Source organism: Ictidomys tridecemlineatus, unplaced genomic scaffold (genome assembly GCF_052094955.1).
Source record: "Ictidomys tridecemlineatus isolate mIctTri1 unplaced genomic scaffold, mIctTri1.hap1 Scaffold_39, whole genome shotgun sequence".
NCBI classification, from domain to species: Eukaryota; Metazoa; Chordata; class Mammalia; order Rodentia; family Sciuridae; genus Ictidomys; species Ictidomys tridecemlineatus.
Window position 1 is genome coordinate 815,506 of NW_027522555.1, and position 19,859 is coordinate 835,364.

The 19,859-nt window shown below is 39.8% G+C and overlaps 1 pseudogene; it reads right to left on the reverse strand.

The window, feature by feature from the left end:
* Positions 1-6,722: 6,722 nt before the first annotated feature.
* LOC144373419 (small integral membrane protein 10-like protein 1) lies at positions 6,723-6,929 on the reverse strand (annotated as a pseudogene).
* Between the last annotated feature and the right edge of the window lie 12,930 nt (positions 6,930-19,859).

Sequence of the window (19,859 nt, forward strand, 5' to 3'; positions counted from 1 at the left end):
CAGCTGGGTCTCCCTCTGTGTTCCTACCTTCACCCTACACAAAGCTCCCCAGCAGCTGGGGGTGGTCTGTGTCTCTCCTCCTGGATCTGCCCAGGACCACACTGCTTAGCTCATTTCATACTGTCTCCAGTGACCAGCATCCCACTTGTCTCCAGGTCTCTGCCTCTGTTTGTCTGTGACATCTCAGGCAGCATTCTAATCCTCCAGTAAACATTGAGGACTGTAAATTATCAGTGCATTAAAAATGTGTGAGGTGTCTGTTCAAATTAATATTTCTTACTGAGTATTAACTTTTGCTATGACTAAATTTTCAATGACTACTTCTCTCTTTTCTAAAGATCAATCCATAATCATTTTTCAATTTATTTTTAATAACTGATCTTGTCAAATTTCCAGTTCTTCTTGGATCATTTTTATAGTGATCATTTTACCAGATAATTATTTTCATTTTCCTCTTTCCCCCTATAGTTATGCTTAATATTTGATTCTAATTACATTAACTCTTATATGTTTGATTATGTCTCTATGCTCTTAGGGTTGCCAATTTGTGGGCTAGAGGTGGAGGACTTGTCCAGCATGCCTAAGGCCCTGGGTTACACCCTCAGCACCACTCCCTGCCACCACACACAGGAGATCATCAAACTGTGTCTAAGACCCATGTTCATTTTAATTGTGTTATAAAAAGAACATTTTAATAAACCTTATCATTTTTGTATTATATTTGCATTACAACCATAAACACACACATATAATATATATAAATTTATATATTACATATATAATAGTTTTATAAATATATATATATATATATATATATATATATATATATATATATATATATATATATATATTCAGTGCTGAGAAATAAACCTAGATGTTTTCTACCACTTACCTACATCTTCAATCCTTTTCAATTTTCTCTTTGAAACAGGTTTTGCTGAGTTACTGGAGCTGGCCTTGAAATTTTGATCCACTTGTCTCAGCCTCCTGAGGCACTGGGATTTTAGGCATGTGCCAAAAGACCTGGCTTCCAGTTTTTAATCTTTATTGACCTTATTTCATAGTCTCTTTTTATTGTTTTGTCTTTCTTTTTCTAGTTTTTCAAAATTAACATATAGGTTTTTAATTTTGCTCCTTTTCTCTGGAAGCCAAACCTCAGAGCTTTTGTGGTGCCCTGTGTGTTCACATACAAGCTTCTACCCATTGCTTGGAAGGTGATTTGCAGCTTCAGGAGTCTTGAATGCTTTTTCTTTGTGTGTCTGGAAAGAAAATGTATGCAGATAACTAATCCATGGAAAAATCATTGATTCACTAGGTGTGGTCTACCAAAAGTGGGATTTAGGGAAGGTGGAAAAAGATTACTCATATGTTTTTTTTGTTTTTAAACCAGAAACGATAACCAAATAAGCTAAATACCTGTTAGACATGAGAAATGTCTAGAGTGATCCCCATGATTTTGATCATGACAAGTGTCTCAGTTCGCTTCAGTGGGGTTCCTGGTGCCCCTCTTTGTTCACTGTGCCAGGATCCTACCTTCTTTCCCTCTGCATTTCAGGCCTTGATGTGCCCTGAGAAAACTTAATAGGCATTATATTCCCAAGTTATCTTTTTTATTTTTTATAACTATAATTATTATTAGTTTATATGACCTCTAAATTCTTTAACATTGAAAAGCTGTTATCATTTTAAGTCAAATTATCTGTTTTCTAACAATACAAGTTTTTATATATAACACCCCAAAGATTCTATGCAAAAAAAATATTTGTTAGAATAAACAAATACAGCAAAGTTACAAGATGAAAACCATCAACAAAATCAGTTTTATTTCTTTATATTACAAGTGTACAACCCAAAAAGAAAAAATTTCTTTTATAATATCATCAAAAATAATAAAATTCCTAGAAATAAAATTAAAGATTTGAAAAATTGGTACACAAATGTCATTGAAAGAAATTAAAGATACAGATAAATAGAGGAAATCCTGCATTGAAAAACTTACTACTAATGTGAGTGCCACCAAAGCAATTCAAACATTTTATAAAATCCTGATTAAATTCCATTAGTAAGCCAGGCATGGGGGCACATGTCTGTTATTCCAGTGGCTTGGGAGGCATGAGGATCATGAGTTCAAAGTCATCTCAGAAACTTAATGAGCCACTTAAGCAACTCAGCAAGACCCTGTGTCTAAAGAATATATTTAAAAGGTTTGGGGATGTGTTTTAGTGTTAAAGCACCCCTGGATTTAATCCCCAGTGCCAAAACAAATTTCATTAGCATTTTCTAATGTGAAAACATCAAAACATCATATTAAAACTGAAGATACTTTGAATAATCAAAACAACCTTAAGAAGAGCAAGATTAGGGGTGCACCCTCCGATTTCAGGGTTTCCTATAAAGGCTCAGGAAGCAGAGGTTTGTGAAGCTAACAGGCATATTGGGTGAATGGATGGACTCAAACTTTGGATGTGCAGCCAGTGACTTATGACAAGGATACAGGATGGCTCCATGGAGAAAGGACAATCTTCAGCAAAGGGTCTTGGGAAACTGGACATTAATACACTAAGAAGTAAAGCCAGGCCCTTCCTCACAAAAGCACAGAAGTTAGCACAAAACAATCCAAGACTTGGGCTTAAGACAAAACCTATAAACTTCTCAGGAGAGCTGGAAAGTCTACAAGATTAGATTTTTGATGACTTCTCAGATATGACATCAAAGAATTTGGGGAAAAAAACCAAATGGATCACAGGAAAATCACCACATCCTGCAAAGGCACATTAGCACACACACACAAAAAGACTAAGTAGGGAGTCCACAGGGAGAGGGCCCTTGCGAATGGTATAGCTGCCAATGAGTTAATATGCAGAATGGATGAAGGACTGCTTTAAATCAGCCACAGCTAAACAAAATAATAAATAAAACTCAAAATACCCCATTTAAAAACTGAGCAAAGCACTTGAATATATGTCCTCCCATGGAAGACACAGAGGAGATCAAAAGGTAGAGTAGTAGACCCTCAGGGGTCAGACCAAACCACAGAGAAGTAACCTCCCAGTTTTAGGAGGAAAGCAAGCAACAATGTGGGAAGTGATGCATGGGTATGACAAGGGGAGCCTGGGCCTTGGACCTTGTTGATGGGGATGCCCAAATGTACAATCACAGTGGAACATAGCATGGAGTTTCATCCAGAAATTAAGAGTAGGATCACCATGCAGTGCAGTCACACTGATCCTAGAACCCAACTAAGGTACTGGTTTTGAAGATACACTTGTGCACCTGTGTTCACAGCAGTTTATTTTTCACAGCCAGGATGTGAAAGGACCCAGGTGTCCCTGGATGGAGGATTTAAAAGGTAAACTGTGCTATGTCAGTATGATGGAACAGTATTTGCCCTTAGAACAGAACAAACTACTTTCACAGTTTACAGCTTGATTACATTGGTGACTGGCTTCTTTAAAGCAAACACTGTAAGGTTTTACTTACATGAGGTGTCAAGAGAAGTCAAGCCCTTGAAAATTAGACTTCATTGGTTGTCAAGATCCAAGGGAAGAGGAAGCCCATGGGGTTGGCGAAGGAAGCTACTTTCAAGGTTGTTACTGAATATAAATGAGATGTCAGAGAAATTTCAGAACCCCATGGAGAGAAAACTCAAGGGCAGATACTCAGTGAGAGAAAGCAATCCTACAAGGCTGCACACTGCATGATTCTAACTACATAACACTCTGTAAAAGACCATACTGAGGACAGTGAAAAGATCAGTGGTTCTCAGAGTGAAGGAGGCTGGGGAGGGATGGACAGCAGGCATAGAGAAACTTCAGGAGAGAGAATTAATTCTGTATGATGCTATGGTGATGATACATGCCATTATGTTTGCTAAAACCCACAGACTGTACACCATGAAGACTGAACTCTATGAAAATTATGGATAGTAGTTAATAGCAGTGTGTCAGTATTGGTTCATGATCTGGGCAAATTTACTGCCCTGTCATAAGGGTCAATTACAAGGTGTAAGGTGTAGGGGAAGCAGGTCCAGGGTAACTCTGGGCTTTCTTTCTGTATTTCAGTAAATTTAAAACTGCTCTACAACATAAAGCTAATTGACTAGAACATACCAAATTGTATTGTCAAATTATGTGGCAAGGATATGGCAACATCCAAAATAGCAAACATTTACATTAAAAAAATCATACAATACTTGAAATAAAAAACCTGGTGGATAAATTAAATGGTACATTAGACCCATATGCAAAGAGAATTAGTAAATTGGAATATGGAGTTAAAGAAATCAATCAATGTATAGCACAAAAGCAGAAAGATAGAGAAGTGAAGGTGTCATTGATGGAGTGGTGGGAAAGATAATCCTTATTTGGAAACAGTATTCTGGGAGAAGTGGGACTATACCAAGCAATGATAGATAGAATTATTTCAGACCTGCTGAAAAGCAAAATCTGGGCACTCAGGAGGCCCAATACAACTGTAGAAGAGTAAATAGAAATCTGCTTCTGGACACACCAACAGAGGTACAGCATTGAATCCAATCAGGTATCTTTAAAGCACTGAGAAAAAATAAATAGCCCTCTAAAATTTTCTAACCAATGAAACTACTGTTCTATAAAGGGGATAAAATAGAGATACTCTTAACAAAATATAAACATAAGAAGGCTTACTACACACAAAAGCTCAGGATATTTTTCTTTTTTTGAGGAGGGTTGAACTCAAGGGCACTTGGCCACTTAACCACATCCTCAGCCCTATTTTGTATTTTATTTAGAGACAGGGTCTCACTGAGTTGCTTAGTGCCTCAATTTTGCTGAGGCTGGCTTTGAACTTGCAATCCTCCTGTCTCAGCCTCCAGAATTGCGGGGATTATAGTACCACAGAAATTGACTCAGGACATTCTTAATGAAGGCCAGATGCATGTCTGGAAAAACAGGAGGGAGTCCAAGGCCACAGAATAACAGGGACACATGTCATGTATTATTGTGATATAAAGTGATAAATTTCTAAATTAGGTATTTATAACAATTAATAAAAATAGAACTGAATTAAGTAAGAGCAAATAAGTTCCAAGATTCTACGTATTATTCAAAGAGAGATAAAGTAATATGACTTTCAGTTTCACAGTTTTGAATATGCATTTTAAACTATCTAGAATTATTCCTAAAAGAAATAAAGTATATAACTTCAAATTACTAAAAAAGGAAGATCAAGAAAGCAACAATGAAAATTGTGTCAAAAGAAACAAAAAATAAAAAAGTAAAAATGTACAAAGTTAGATGTAAATTTCAACATTTTCAACATTTCAACATTTCAACATTTTAGTTCTGTCATATAGAGAACTAAATAGTTCTCAAATAGAAATGGCATGAATATTCAAAAAATTTCTATAAAAGACTCTTTTAAATAACTCTAATGAATAACTAGCAATAAATTCAGTGAAATTCAAAATTTTTGGAGAAAATAACAAAGTTTTATTGGAAGATACTGTCAAAGAGCAAAATAAATGAAGAAACATTTTGCTGATACACAACGGCTTTTTAAAAAATGCAGTTGCAATATTTTTTGTAACTATTCATTTTTCCTTGTATTTATTAGTTTTGTTTTCTGGATTTTGAAAAGGCTGCAGACTAATAATTAATCTCCAGACTGTTTGAAAGTCTACATTCAAGTACACCAGTTACTCTTATCAGTTTTTCTTTTAGAGGAGTCCTGCCTGTAGTCTTCAACTTCAGGATTTCCTGTTGACTTCATGCTCTTCTCACCTCCCCCCTTTAATAGTTAGGTTTCTAGTTTACAAACCATGGCTACCTTGTAAGTAACAAAATATCTTCTTTTCCTTTCACATCAGACTGTGTCTCTTAACTCTCCCCCTTATTCGAACACCATAACCATTCCAATTATGCTTTCCTCCCTCCTATAACATTCCCACTTGTATTTTTACATAAAGAGTAATGACTTTCACATTCTATTCTCTAACAGTAATTAAGTATTTCCTTAAAAGGTGAAAAACACACACAGAAATTGTATTATGATGGTAAAATGTTATTCAGTGATTAGCCAAGTTTTATGCTGTTTGGATTTCATTTTTGCAAAGGTCGTGATGCCAATGCTGCTCACAGGGATGTCAAAGCAGAATGCATATTCTCACCCTTCCACCATTTGTTCAAAATCGTGCAGCATTTCACATTTAGTGTTTGGAGGATGTTTTTTCTAAACAGTTTTGCTTTTTCCCTCACGTTGGATGAAAAAAAAATATGACTTCCACTTCATATTCTTAATACTATCGACTTTTTCTTCAGGATGTTGCTAATAATCCACACTGGTATTCTCTAAATTTACTGATCTCTTAATTTTCACTCAGGCCAAGAATTTGTTGCACACTCAATTTTTTTTTCCTGAATAATTCAGTCTTCCTTTTTAATAACATTCTGTGCCCTTGTATTATATCCTGGAATTCGATCGGAGTTTAACAATACAAAGTTTCTGATTTTCTTTGGTTTTAGCCGAAGGTCTCAGTTCCCAGAATCCGCTATAGCCTCTTTTTCATCCCAGCAGGGGTCCCACCATGGTCTAAGGATTGCAGAAGCACAGAGGGCAGGCGCCCAGTGCGTCCAGGCCCCCTCCAAGATGTCCAAGCCCCTTGCTTGCATGTTAACCAAGTCCCTGGGAAGCCTGGGAGTAAGTGGTCATGCTGGCCACCCAAGGCCGGCGGCTTAGTCACTTTTCTAAATGTGTACGTGCAAACGGATGTTCAGGATCACCGAGCCTGCCATGTAGAACTATGGGAAATTCATCTGTAGCTTCCAGGCCAGCTCAAAGAAGGTGAGCAGGGTGCAAGAGAGCCCCTTGCAAAAGACCCCATAGGAGGTAGTGGCTGCTGCTGGGTTTGGGGCCTTGACAGCCAGGGACAGCGGAGCCGCCACAGGAGGCATCACTGGAGCCATGGACCCAATGCCCAGCACCTGGAATGGAGGTTCCTCCTAGGCTCTGCAGGCCCCAGAGCAATGACCAGGACCAAAGGTCCCAAATAGCAAAGAGGCCACGAGGCTCACAGGCGCCTCCCACTATTTTAGGCATCTTAACAGATCCTCTGAAATATAAGAAAACTCTAGCATCAAACAAACAAAATCCATGGGATCACCAGAGGTTAGTGTATTGATGGACCTTTCTAGCGGATTTATTTATGCTTTTCTTGCGAAAGAGTGTCAATATGATGAAAATTACAGTGAAAATAAAATGTACCTCATGTTTGCATAAAAACCTAAAAGAATGATGGAAAGGGTAACAGTGAACTTCTATACCCAAATGTATAAGCTACTTAAGGTGAAGCAAAGTGAATTGTATCAAAAACTAGAGAAGCCAATCTGTGCTTTGTGCTGGCTGGCATTTCTTCTGATTTCTGTGTTACCTGCATTTCTTGTTCCCAGGAATCACATTTCTCCAGCACCTGTGCTGTCTTCCATTTTACTCTGCTCCTTCCTGCTGTGACCAATTGGCCCTACTTAACATTTTCAAGAAAATGTTGCAAAAGTATACACCCAAGAAATGTTTACAAAATTACATTGAGGGTATGTTGCTGCTTTACAAGATAATATGCAAGGTTTAAAAGGGTATTCTTTTTACATTATACCCCAAAATCCCACTTCAACTCTAAAAGTAGTTTATTGGAAATAAACAATTCAGGGAAAATATATTGTTCCATTAAAGAGAAAGACAAATGTTAGCTGTTAAAATATCGAAATCATCAAATTTATAATATGGAAAAGTACTGAAGTCTTGTAAATTACACCTTTTCTCCCTCTTCTGCCTCCCCACAGCCCCTCAACCATACTTGGTTCTCACTTGCTGACTTCTCCAGGTGAAGAGAGGGCTTTGCAAAAATGATGAACTTATGGATGGAAAATAACACAAAATATGGGAAAGCTGAAAATGCAAAATTGGTAAAGTAATTTTAATTTTGCTCTACCTATGTTAAGGTACTTAGAGTAACTTTGTGAAGGAGCCCAACTGTGTAAAGACAGATGTGTGGAAATTGATGAAGTGTGCGCCTTCCCTCTCTAGGGGTGCTGTACAACAAGCATGCTATTCTGCTTCTGGAGCTCACTATTCCCTGGGCACCAGAGACCACCTGTGGGGTTCCAAGCAACCTTGCAAGGTCTTGGGGGTGATGCCCTCTGCTGTATATCTCTTGGCCACTTGCACTTCTGATATGAGAGGATAAGGACTGGCTTTCAGCTAATAGTCCTTGATGCCAGGTGTACCAAGGGCAGAGGACGTGACCATGCAGGGAAGGGATGGCTGCCTGCATCAACCACCATCGTGCAGTCCTCCTGATGGCACACGCTGGCTTTTTCTCCTTCACCTGCCCCACTGTTAATGTACAGAAACATCTCAGGCAGGACCAGTGCAATGCTGCTTATCTCTGCAACCCAGCTCCTGACATCCTGGGAGCAGGTAGGACATCTGGAGCTGGACAAATCACTGCTCTGACCTTCTGACCTGTGGAGGGCAGCTTCCTCTGCACCTTCCCATGGGAGATGGGTTGACCTGATCTACTCTGAGGAGGCCAAGGTGCTCTCTCACCCATCAGGTAGCATTAAGGAAAACTGTTGGGGCCAGGCAAACCAACCAGAGGTGCAGGTTTGCACAAAAATTTCTACCATGGTGATTAGCAGATAGGCAAGCGGATCAGTGCAAATGAGTGTGCTCACTGAGCTCAGAATTGCCTTTTCTCCTCAGGGCAGGAAGCAGAGGTCCTCTGTAGGAATCTGAGGCTTGAGGGAGATGAATGTGAATACCCTTAAGTGACCATGTGGGGAAGTTCTGGAGCCCTGGAGAGACAGCTTTCCTGGCTGATGCTGTATCTATGATCAGACCAATGACTACACCACTTTGATTAATGTCACCTTCTAGTCAAGAATTCTGCTAGAGTGCATCCTCTGGCTTTCAGCCAACCCTGACATGATCAATTATCTATGTGTTCTCATCCCACGAACAGATATGGAATCAGTAGATTCACCTAGAGCACAGTTCTGTCTTTACAGTGGTGTACTAAGTCCACATGTATTTAATGTGATATAGTTTGGTTTAGGCTTATCATATTGACACTTGATTGCTATTAGTGCCATATATATGTGTGTTTATTCAATTTTTTCTGCTCTCTTGGGGATAACTGAAATTTTTATTAGTCTATTCTAATTTCTATATTGATTTAAAGCTCAATGTCTTGACATTCTTTTCTACTCCTTGCTCCAGAGATTACAAGGTGCATCTCCACTTTTCACTGTCTACCTGGACTTGGTACTTGACTGCTTCCTTTTAGACAAATTTTGTAATGTGCTATGTCCTTTTATTGATATATAATAAAACCATATTTAAGAATTACAGTTCTGCTTTGAAGAGTCATGTGACTTAAAGAAACCAAGAAAGCAGAAGGAAGAATTCAGCATTGACCAACCTTGTGCCCTCTGTTCCTGACAGATCTGGTCTGGCTTCTGTTGGACTGGAGGATCTATGTTGTAGATTTATGTTAGTATAACTGCTTAGGCAGTTCTTCAGATGATGAAATTTTCATTTCCTTGATCTGAAAATTCTTCTGAAAGGTATTTTGCTGCATCCAGGGTTCATTCTTATCTTTCCTGTTTGAGTTCATTGGGTAACTGTCTTCTCTTCATGCCTTTTCAAGTGGGAAATCAGTGTCCTTTACATTATTTTTATTTTCCTCTTTACATTTTTAGTTTATTTTTGGTTTCAGCAATTAGAATAGGATATGCTCAGACATACGGGTTTTTACATTTGAATTTTTATTGGTTGAATGTCCTGGCTTTTTTCCGAATCAGTTGACTGATTTCTTTTATTAGTATTCAAATATTATTAGACATTATCCTTTGAAATATTTCTTCTGTCTTCCTTGTTTTCCTCTCCTCTGGGCCTACAGACACCCAGGATGTCCTTCCACAGGCTCACAGTCCACCCTGGTGTCATCATGTCCTGGCTGTGGTTGATCCTATTAATCTTTTCCTTATGTTTCAACCTATAGTTTGTATCTCTCTTTCTTCAAGTTTACTCTTTTGCACGTTTAGCAGAGAGGTAGTTTCCCCCATCTTTCCAAGTGTGTTGTGGAACTTTTTTACTGTGTCCTCATAATTTTAAGGTCTAGAGCTGAACATGGATATCTCAGTCTTCTGTTGACTACTTTCTCTATTGACCAGGGAAGCTATTTTCTTACCTTTTCATGTGTCCTTTAACTTCTTACTCTGCTCCAGATGGTGTGTATAAAATGGTAGAAGTCCCTGAGACACATCACTCACGTAGAGTGGCCTGTGCCCTCTCTGGCCAGGCTGGCTCTCTTGGCTTCTCTGCCTGCTTGCTTTGCATTGGAACTAGGGGGTTCTTTTTGTTGTAGCACTGGTTGGATTTTGGTCAACAGAAGCTTTAGAAAGTTTGGAGGAAGCCTCAGGATTCACATTCTGGAACCTTATGTCTGAACACTGCACAGCCATGAACCCTGTTCTGTGCTCAACAGTGGTGGCCATCTGTCTGCGTCAGGCATAATCTTTCTGACCCCCAGGTGGGATGTCGAATTTCTGGGCCTGTGGGCTGCCATCTTTCTGCATCACAACAAAACAGGAAGCTCCACCTTACTCAGGATTGTGAACTTTGATGCCACATGTGGCCAATGAAAGTCTTTTAAAGTTGCACTAGCTTCTCCTTAACCCCCCACTCAGGAAGTGAAAAGGCTGCAGTCCTCCTTCCCCTTACTAAGGACTAGTTGACTTCTATTTTTAGGTATATAAAGTTTTCTGTTCTTCATTCTCTGATGGATTTTGAAACTATGGCTCTACAGCAAATCCTGGCAGTCCTGGTTCTCACAGTGAAGTTTCTTGTCCCATAAAGACCCCACAGGGAGAGCAGAGGCTGCTCTCTTCATCTTGACACTGTGGACTCAGGGCCACTCATAGGGATGTGGCAATGAAATTTATCATCTGAGTGTGGCATATTTCAGTGTAAAAGAAAATGATAAAAGTAAGTTGAATTCCATCATCAAGGTGTTCATCTTATTTTTATTTTATGCTAAGGACCAAACCCAGTGCCTCACACAAGCTAGGTAAGTACTCTACCACTTATCTACAGCCCCAGCCCAAACTGTTTATTTTTTTAAATGGCAATTTGTTTCGATTTTATGCATATATTTATATTAATCTATAACATTGTTCTTCTCTAAACCATTTCAATCTATAACATTGTTCTCAAAAAACTATTTCAAAACAAATTATTTTGAAAAGATATAGACTTCATATATCTGCATACACTAAAGCCACCTGTAAAAATACCTGTTTATATGAGTTATTTTCCATTAAGTTAGCATGAGTAGTAATCATGAGGTATATCTGTCTCATCCTAATATCTTCCTACTACTCAGAAAATATATTTTAATTTTTTTATTACTTTGAACATTTAATATAATTTCTTTTAATCATCTTCAAAAGTTGAGTGTTATGATTAATAATTTTAAAATTGCTGGCATTGTAGTAGACTCTTTTCCATAGCTGCATTTTCTTTTTATAAGAAAAGAAGCTCTCCATAAACCCTGAGATACTTGGTGGCTTCAGGGGCAACTCTACATATGAAGGATAGTCTTGATTTCTACTTTCATACTGAACTGCACACAGAGTTCAGCCTTCATGTTTCCCCAGGTACTATATTTCCCTTTTATTGAGAAGCCAAGTAAAAAGCATAAATATAATAAGATACAATGAATGCTCTGAAATTAATTTTCAGTATGATTTTTCATAAATTTTGTAAACTTTGGATTACAAAAATTATAGATCTCAAATCTCTATCTGTATTCATAATATAAACAAATCTAATAGTAATATAAGTTTTCTCTAAATACACTTATAAGTTCAGATATTCAAAATGCATTTAATTTCCAAATTAAATCATATGCCATTTGAACTCTCAACAATCTATAACATTGGTGAGTTCTTCTTGGCTTCACCTTGCTTCAACGAATGCTGGGTCATAAAGGTCTTTTTTGTGTATCAGCCAAAGCATCCTATAATAGACATTATATTGCTCAGTTTTCTGGGTTTTTTTTTGTGTGTGTTTTTGCTTTGCTTTATGTGGTATGTCTCTTTATCCTTTTCACAGGAGGAGGGGTAACTTCTGAACTGGGCAATAATACAGTTCACTAATGCTTCAGAATTTGACATTTTTGGCAAAAATTTGATTAAATATCGGATTAACTATCTGAAAATAACTATGTAAAATACTTCACAAATTTAAGGGAATTGATTATTTTATAATAAATTTATTATAGGATGCTTTGGCTGATACACAAGAGATACCTTTTTGACCCAGCAGTTGTTGAAACAAGGTGAATCCAGGTAGAACCCACCAAGCCAAGGAGGTTCCCCAGATAATACCCACTTTTTCACAGGAAGCATGGTTCAGTTACTCTGGGCAACAGAGCAGTTTTCAACCTTAACTTCCCCCAGTGGAATTTCATACCTTGTCCACACAGCCATGAATTCTGCAGGCAGAGCAGCCCATCCCAGATTGATTAATGCTGCAGAAGCTCCACAATTTAGGACATACATTGCTTGTACCATAAAGCTGTTTAATCAAAATTTGCCTTTTGTAATCACCACCACCAAACAAATTGCAATTAATGTTAAAATTTTGCTAAATATGTATGATTCATAATATACTTACAATTTTTACTTCTTGTTAGATTTAAGAAAGTTTTTGAGCTGAATGTAGTGGCACATGCCTGTAATCCCAGTGGCTCAGAAGGCTGAGATAAAAGATTGCAAGTTCGACCCCAGCTTCAACAACTATGAGGCTCGAAGCAACTCAGTGAGACCCTGTCTCTAAATTAAATACAAAATAGGGCTGGGGATATGGCTCAGTGGTTGAGTGACCCTGATTTCCACACCTTGTACCACCCCCAAAATTAAGTTTTGAATAAAGAAGTGGATAAACTCTTGAGCCATTATTAAAAATAATAGCTGCTTATCTAGTTAACCACAATAATGGTACTGATATAAAATGGAATTATATAATTTATTTATTTTTATTTATTTATTTTGCTGCAAAGCCAATGATTGATTTTTGCTTTACTGTCACATACACACACAGGCACCCACACAGGAAGTAAAAATGCTATATGTTAATTTAGAAGAATGCTCATATGACATACATGGAAGGTTACACTTGGTGGCACACATATGAAATCCTGGCCCCTCAGGAAGCTGAGTCAGGAGGACTGCAGATTTGAAGCCAGCCTGAGGAACTTAGTGAAACCCTATCTCGAAAGCAGAATGAAACAATATTTAAAACCTGAGACCTATGTTAAAGCTGCAGTCCTCAGAATGACACATAAATATCTCCTGATGCAGGGCAGATGATGGGCACTGTGCATGGTAGTCTTCCTAGCATGTGTGGGTTTCAGAAAGGCTGTTAGAAGTTTACCTGTGCAGTTGTCTTCAGGTTTTGTGACATTATAACTGTGGAACCACTGTGGCTTCCAGGGAGATGGTAAATGATGATAAATATTTTATGCAAATTATGTTCATCTTTAAGTTTTTTGAACAATGGATATTTGGTACTTAATTTTTAAATTAAATATCTTCTTCAAAGACGTTTGCTTCTTGGGGTATTATTGCCAACAGCACAGATTTTGCAATAAAGGACAACACCCACCAGGATCTGCAGGTTCTTGGCAGACTTCCAGGACCAAGCCACTGGGCACTGGGCTTTTCCTACATACAAATCACTCAAGACAGATTCTCATGGTTCCCACTGCCTCTGGCTTGGGGCACCTCAATAGTGTTTGTATCTGTAAGGCCAAGCCATGCCTGGAAGGAAAATCTAGCCAGGAAAGACAGATATGTCCCCGCACCATGAAAAATGAGAAAGTCATGGCCCCTGACCATGGATCCATTTATGATGGAGCACTGAGATGCTGGTTTTGAAGGAACCTAGTTATGTGGAGTCTGATAAGGTTTTGGGGGAAAATGGTAAGATTCATTTTTATAATAGTGTTTCCTTTTTTTTTCTAACCACTTATTGAAGTGGGAGTTCTGCTGACTTTCAAGTCTCTAGTACCAGGAAGGCCTTGGCAGAGTCTTGCAGAACCCAGTGGATATGGGCCAAACCCACCTGAGGTTCACAGCTTTCCTGCATCTTGCCTTGTTAATGCCACCATTAATGATATACTTTAAAGAAATGCTCAGACAGAATCTCAGGATTAAACAAGAGTTTGTGTCTAGACAGCTGGATGTAAAGATGGAAAGAGGTGGGTCTGTAGCCAGGCTAAGAGTTATAGCAAGTTTCCTTCTAATAGACAGATTTGGGAAGACTGGTGGTCATGGCAACACCTTGAAGCACACACAGTCACCTAGTAAGGGCTTCTTCCATGTTAACTGTATTCAGGAAAATTTATCAAAATGTTATTCATAGTTTAACAAAAGGGATATTGGGACCAGATGAAACATACAGCTTTTTTTCAGAGTTAACACAACATGGTCTCACAGAGACAAGCTTCTGCTGCGTGATTGTTTTTGTGGGGTCATGAGGCAAGACAGGAGGTGAGGACATGCTGTTGTTTATGAAGGCAGCAGTGCTTATTTGAATCAATGGCACCTGGGGTCACTCCTGGAGCAGTGACAGGAGGTCTCTTATGCCTAATCGTTTCCCAGAATGTCCTACTCTCAGGAGGGTGTCATCATTCCCTGTTTACCCTTAGTAGTGACCCCAGGCCATTACCACCACAAGCACAGGAGCACCAGAGTGTGGTGGACTGCAGTCCTGAAGTAGGCGTTTTCAGTTTTCCTCCTGTCCCCACCTCAGTGGGTCATGGTATGGATGCCATGATCCAGAATGGATTCTTACCTTCTCTGCTTGACTTCACATGGGAAAAATAGGAACAACATTTAGCTCTCAAGCAGGTTCAATTAACTTTGTGTGGAGAAGTGGTAGGTCCTCACCTCTGGAGTTCACCATAAGGTATGCTTGTCAAAAGAAACTGCACACAAACATAAAATTTAGAGGAACAAACTGGGAAAGAAAGGGCCAGTCCAAGCCTAGGAGTGGGGACCACATGGGCCTTAGGATGGTTCCAAGGGGGCCTTCCTATGCTCCTCTCCACACCAACATCTTCCTCTCTGGGCTTTGGGCTCTTAGTGCCACCATTACAGCACTGAAGGGAAAGCCTGGTGTATTTTCTGTAATAATCATGAGTAAAGTAAAATGCAGCCTTTCACACCACAATGGATCTCACATGATCTCAACTGGTAAAAACACTCCATAAGAGTACCTGCCCTAGGGCAGACTTGGCACTCACAGCTGCATACACTGTGGGGATCATACCAAGCTCCTGGGAGGAAGTGAAATAAGGCCATGCAGAAGAACAGTGATTGACACAGGGTCAATGCTTGGCTGTGCTAAGTCATTATTCTATAATTTATACATAGGTTATTGAGACAGAAAAATGTAAAGCAAAGAATATTTTATCACCTTGACCATGAAAGGAGCATCAAATATCACCAATTCCTGTCATATATCACAGACAAGGAAGCCCATTGCTGGGTTGAGCTTTTCAGCTTCTGACTATTGAAGGTGTTACCTAGTGATTGGGCAGAGGAGGAGTGAGGGTGCAAAGGAGGACAAGAGTATAACTGAGAGTGGCTGAAACAGGTCATGCCAGTGGTGTGGCAGTGGGAAGGGCCTGCATGCTCAGTGAAGGGTGGAGATGCATTCCAGAGACCTGGGAGCCTCTCCCAGGTGCCCTGGGCTGCAGAGTGCATGTGGCTGATTCCCAGGTGTGCAAGCACAATGTTCTTATTTTCCCATTTCTCAATTGACTTTAACAGTAGCCTTGAAACTGGTAGCCTGTGCTACAGACTATAACCAACAGCCCCACAAGAGTCCTGCCATGGGCTGCCTGAGATTCCCAGGCTGGCTTGCTCAAGGTGTCAATTTCACAATTACACATTGTTTCCAAAGTCTGAGTGCACAGGCTTGGGAATGCCTTACTCCTGAGGCACTGTCAGCTGCTCCCTTCTGAAACTCCTTGTCACTGCCATTGTCAGCAAAGATGCCTCAGTCCTGAGTGACTCACAGGAGATAATCAAAATATTTTGTCCATACTTGAAGAAGATGTGAATAAGTCAGTTTTGGGGAAGTCAAAATTAATCCACTTTACGAGGTGTATCAATTTAGAAAAAAATATTATTTTAAACCTGAAAAACATCTTCTGAACAACCAACCTGCTAGATTATCTCATTGCTATAGATCACTGAATTAAAGTTTTATTTAATTAAATTTTTATCACTCATTTTATTTACATTTTTGTTTAACTTATTTGAATTTTTATGATGAGGTTAATAAAGAATTGTTTTAGTGTTCTCTTTTATATCCAGAATCAGCCATTCACTCATTAAAACGATGAATGTTTGTGGACTGTTGTGTGCCTACCCACTCCTCCCATGAACATCTCTCACTCATGCTCTTTCACTTATATGGGATCTAACTGCATGGAAGGACATCTGCAGTCTCAGACAGCAGGAGACATTCCTCCATGGTCCCTGTCTCTAATGACATGCTAGGCACGGATGTCTGAGGTTTCATACCAATGTCTCCCAGGGACACAGGGAGGGACAAATACACAGGGACTGATTGACTGATGTCTGACAGGATTTCACTCAGGCTTTCTACTTCAAGCATTGGCTGGCTTCCAATTCTTATCCCAAGGTAGTATTATGCACCTTTTTATCACTTTTTGAAAATCTAACGAATTCATAAGCACACTGTTATACCCTAAGAAAATTGTTTTATCTGAAAAAACAACCCCAAAAATAAATAAATAAATAAACACACAGGATAACCAGTAACTTTGTTCACACAAGAAGTGACATTATTTAAAGAACAATTCTATGGTCTCTGTTAATTTTTGAATCTTTACTTTGTTATTTTCTATAAAAATCATTACAGAACCATTTGAAAATATTATTTGTCCTGGAATCCTGTTCTAGAATACCTTTACAGTATTCAGAATTTCTCTACAAATTGTTTATACATATGTCTGCACATATATTCACACATACACATGCTCATTCACACGTTCACACAACATGTTTGCATACAGATATGCTCGCACACATTCATACTTGCACACACATGCTCACATATGTTCACACTTGCACACACATGCTCACACAGGTGTTCACATGTGTGTACAATATGCTCACACAAATATTTCTAACAGTCTACATTTAAGAACTTTACATTTTTCTTTTCCTTTTTTTCAGTTTTCAACATATGAGGCCTTTCATAGTATGTTGTAGTTAAAGTCAAACTGAAGCAATGACATGAAGTAGCCTAGATGCCCAGTGATGGTTGTTTGGAACATGGACTGTAACACAGAGAGGAAGGGTGGGTGGATAGGTAGGTTTGGATATTCCACAGAGTTAATCAAGGATGCATACATACCAAAGTGATTCTTCCTCATGGATAGTTTCTGTTCTTAGGTGCATTGGCTTTTTGATTTGGGCATTTAACATTTTAGCATTTTTTCCATGTGCAACTTGGTGGACATCTGGGACTTTTACCACAGGGTATGAAAAGTTAAGAGCAAATTGGGGGAAGTGAGAGATTGTGCTCTCCTCTGGAATCCTGCCTCCTCCTGGCTACATTCAAAGGGAATGTGCTTCTGTACAGGGAGATGGATGCTTCTTCAGCCATCCTTCCTGACCTGTCCAAGACAAAATTCAGAGGTCACATTGTGAACACACATAGGGCCTGCCACCATTTACCACCTGTGGGAGGGTCATACTTGCTCAAGGGAGAGAGTGTGCAGAGTGGCCTTGGAAGTCCTCTAGTGGGCCTTCCAGATACAGAGTTGTGATGCTTGCCAGGAGCAGAGCCCTAAATTCCAGCTCTGGGCTCCCAAGCCATTCTCCTCTCAGAGTGGACACCAACCATCACACAGTGCCTGCTCACATTTTAGGGCAAAACTTATCTAACATGAACAGTTAAGCCTCTGAGTGCACTCCCTGAGGTGAAGTTGGAATGAAGGTGCCATGCACAGGTCTAAGGGAGCTTACATTCACCCACCAACTGTCTCAAGACCTCTCCACCTCCAGGGAACAGAAGAACACCAGTGCCCTCTCTCTGCTCATGCACTTAGCAACAGTGTTTCCCTTACCGCACACAGCCTTTAAAAGCAAACATTAATTTGCAGCTTAGTAGAGAACTTCTAGTGGATACAAAAGGTTCACTCAAGACCCCCTGGTCGTGTGGAGTTACCATTTTCTCCATCACTCGTAGGTTCATAAGGGTAAGCTTCCTCACTCAATCACCCAGGTGGACAGACACCAGATAGCTATGACTCAAAGCGGAACTCCTCTCTTCAGCACAACATGGTGAGCACCACAAAGACCTGAGCAGGGCTGCCAAAAGTGTGCAGAGTGCATGGGCAACGATGGTCTTCAGATGCGTCCAGCCTGCTCACTCTGTTCAGGGTCCCTTTGGGGTAGAGGGCACTGGCATATTATTCAGGCCTGCCTCATTCCCTCTGTGGTCTAATCATTGCACTGTTTCCTGCTTGCTAAAAAATATTCTGAAGATAGAAAAGACCATTTTTGTGCCAGTATGTGACAGTCTTTTGTCCTGAATTATCAGCACCCATTAGAAGTTCAACCATATTCTCCACTGGTATAGATGGTATGCGTGGGCCAATCACTTACTCTTCCCAGTCTACCAACATCCTTCAAGTAAGCACTTGCATCCCTAAAGCCCATCCTACCACAACTTAGGAAAATGCAGAGTAGAGAGAAAAATGCCCACCACCTGGAATATTTCCAGGTCTGAAATGGTTCATTATGAATATTGTATTTGGATACAAATAAAATAAATAAGACTATGACCCCATGTTGGTCACTGGACTAGTGTTCTAGGTGTGTGTGGAGGACATGTGTGTGAATTGCCTGCAGCGGAGCCTTAAGAAGTCTGGGCAAGTAAGGGAAGTGAGGCACCCAGACTTGGTCCTCCACCTGAACTTCATGGCTACTCATGGTGGCTCCACACTTGTTCACCCTGTTGGCAGCTGCTGCCTTGCTCCACTAGACTCCACAGTGTATGCTGCAGCTGTGGCTGTTTCTAGGAAAACTGTCCAAGCCACATTTCCTCATCTTACAGAAGGTGGTTTTTGCTGCATGACACATGATTTGTTTTCTGAGACAGCTTCTCACAAGCTGCCTTGGGGTCTCATGTCTCACCTTTCTCTTCAAGGTCACCAGAAATGCACCCAGGTTTCACCTGAATGCTACTCTTCCTTTTGTTTCTGTAGTTGCCAATTCCTTTACAACACAAGCTTTCAAATTATTCTCTTTAAAGGAAGGTTTAACTTTTTAATATAAAAGTGTTGAAAGTAACAAAGGAAGGAGGAAGGAAGGAAGGAAAGAAAAAGGAAGAGAAAATACTCCAAGCCTAAGGCTATAAACAGAGGGGAACACTGAAGGCCATGCAATCTGAGCTTCAGTCCTGCTCCACAGAACCCAGGTGCTGAGGTGCACAGATTGTTCTTGATAATTCTTCCTGTCTCTTTCTCTTTCTTCTAGAGTGAAGCCCCCCACTGGCACCGTGACTGGAGGTCACTGGATCCTCACAGACCCTGAAGCTCCCTTCAAGATGTTTTTCATCTGACAACCAAAATAGCCTTTCTGGCAAGAAGGGAAGGCTCTTCCTCCCTCTGCATGGACATGTCTATCAGGTCCAGGAGGAGCAGCAGGCAGCCCAGCCGTCCAGAGTCCTGCTGGCAGGGAGCAGCCACACAGTTTCCACCCTGTGGGTAAAGT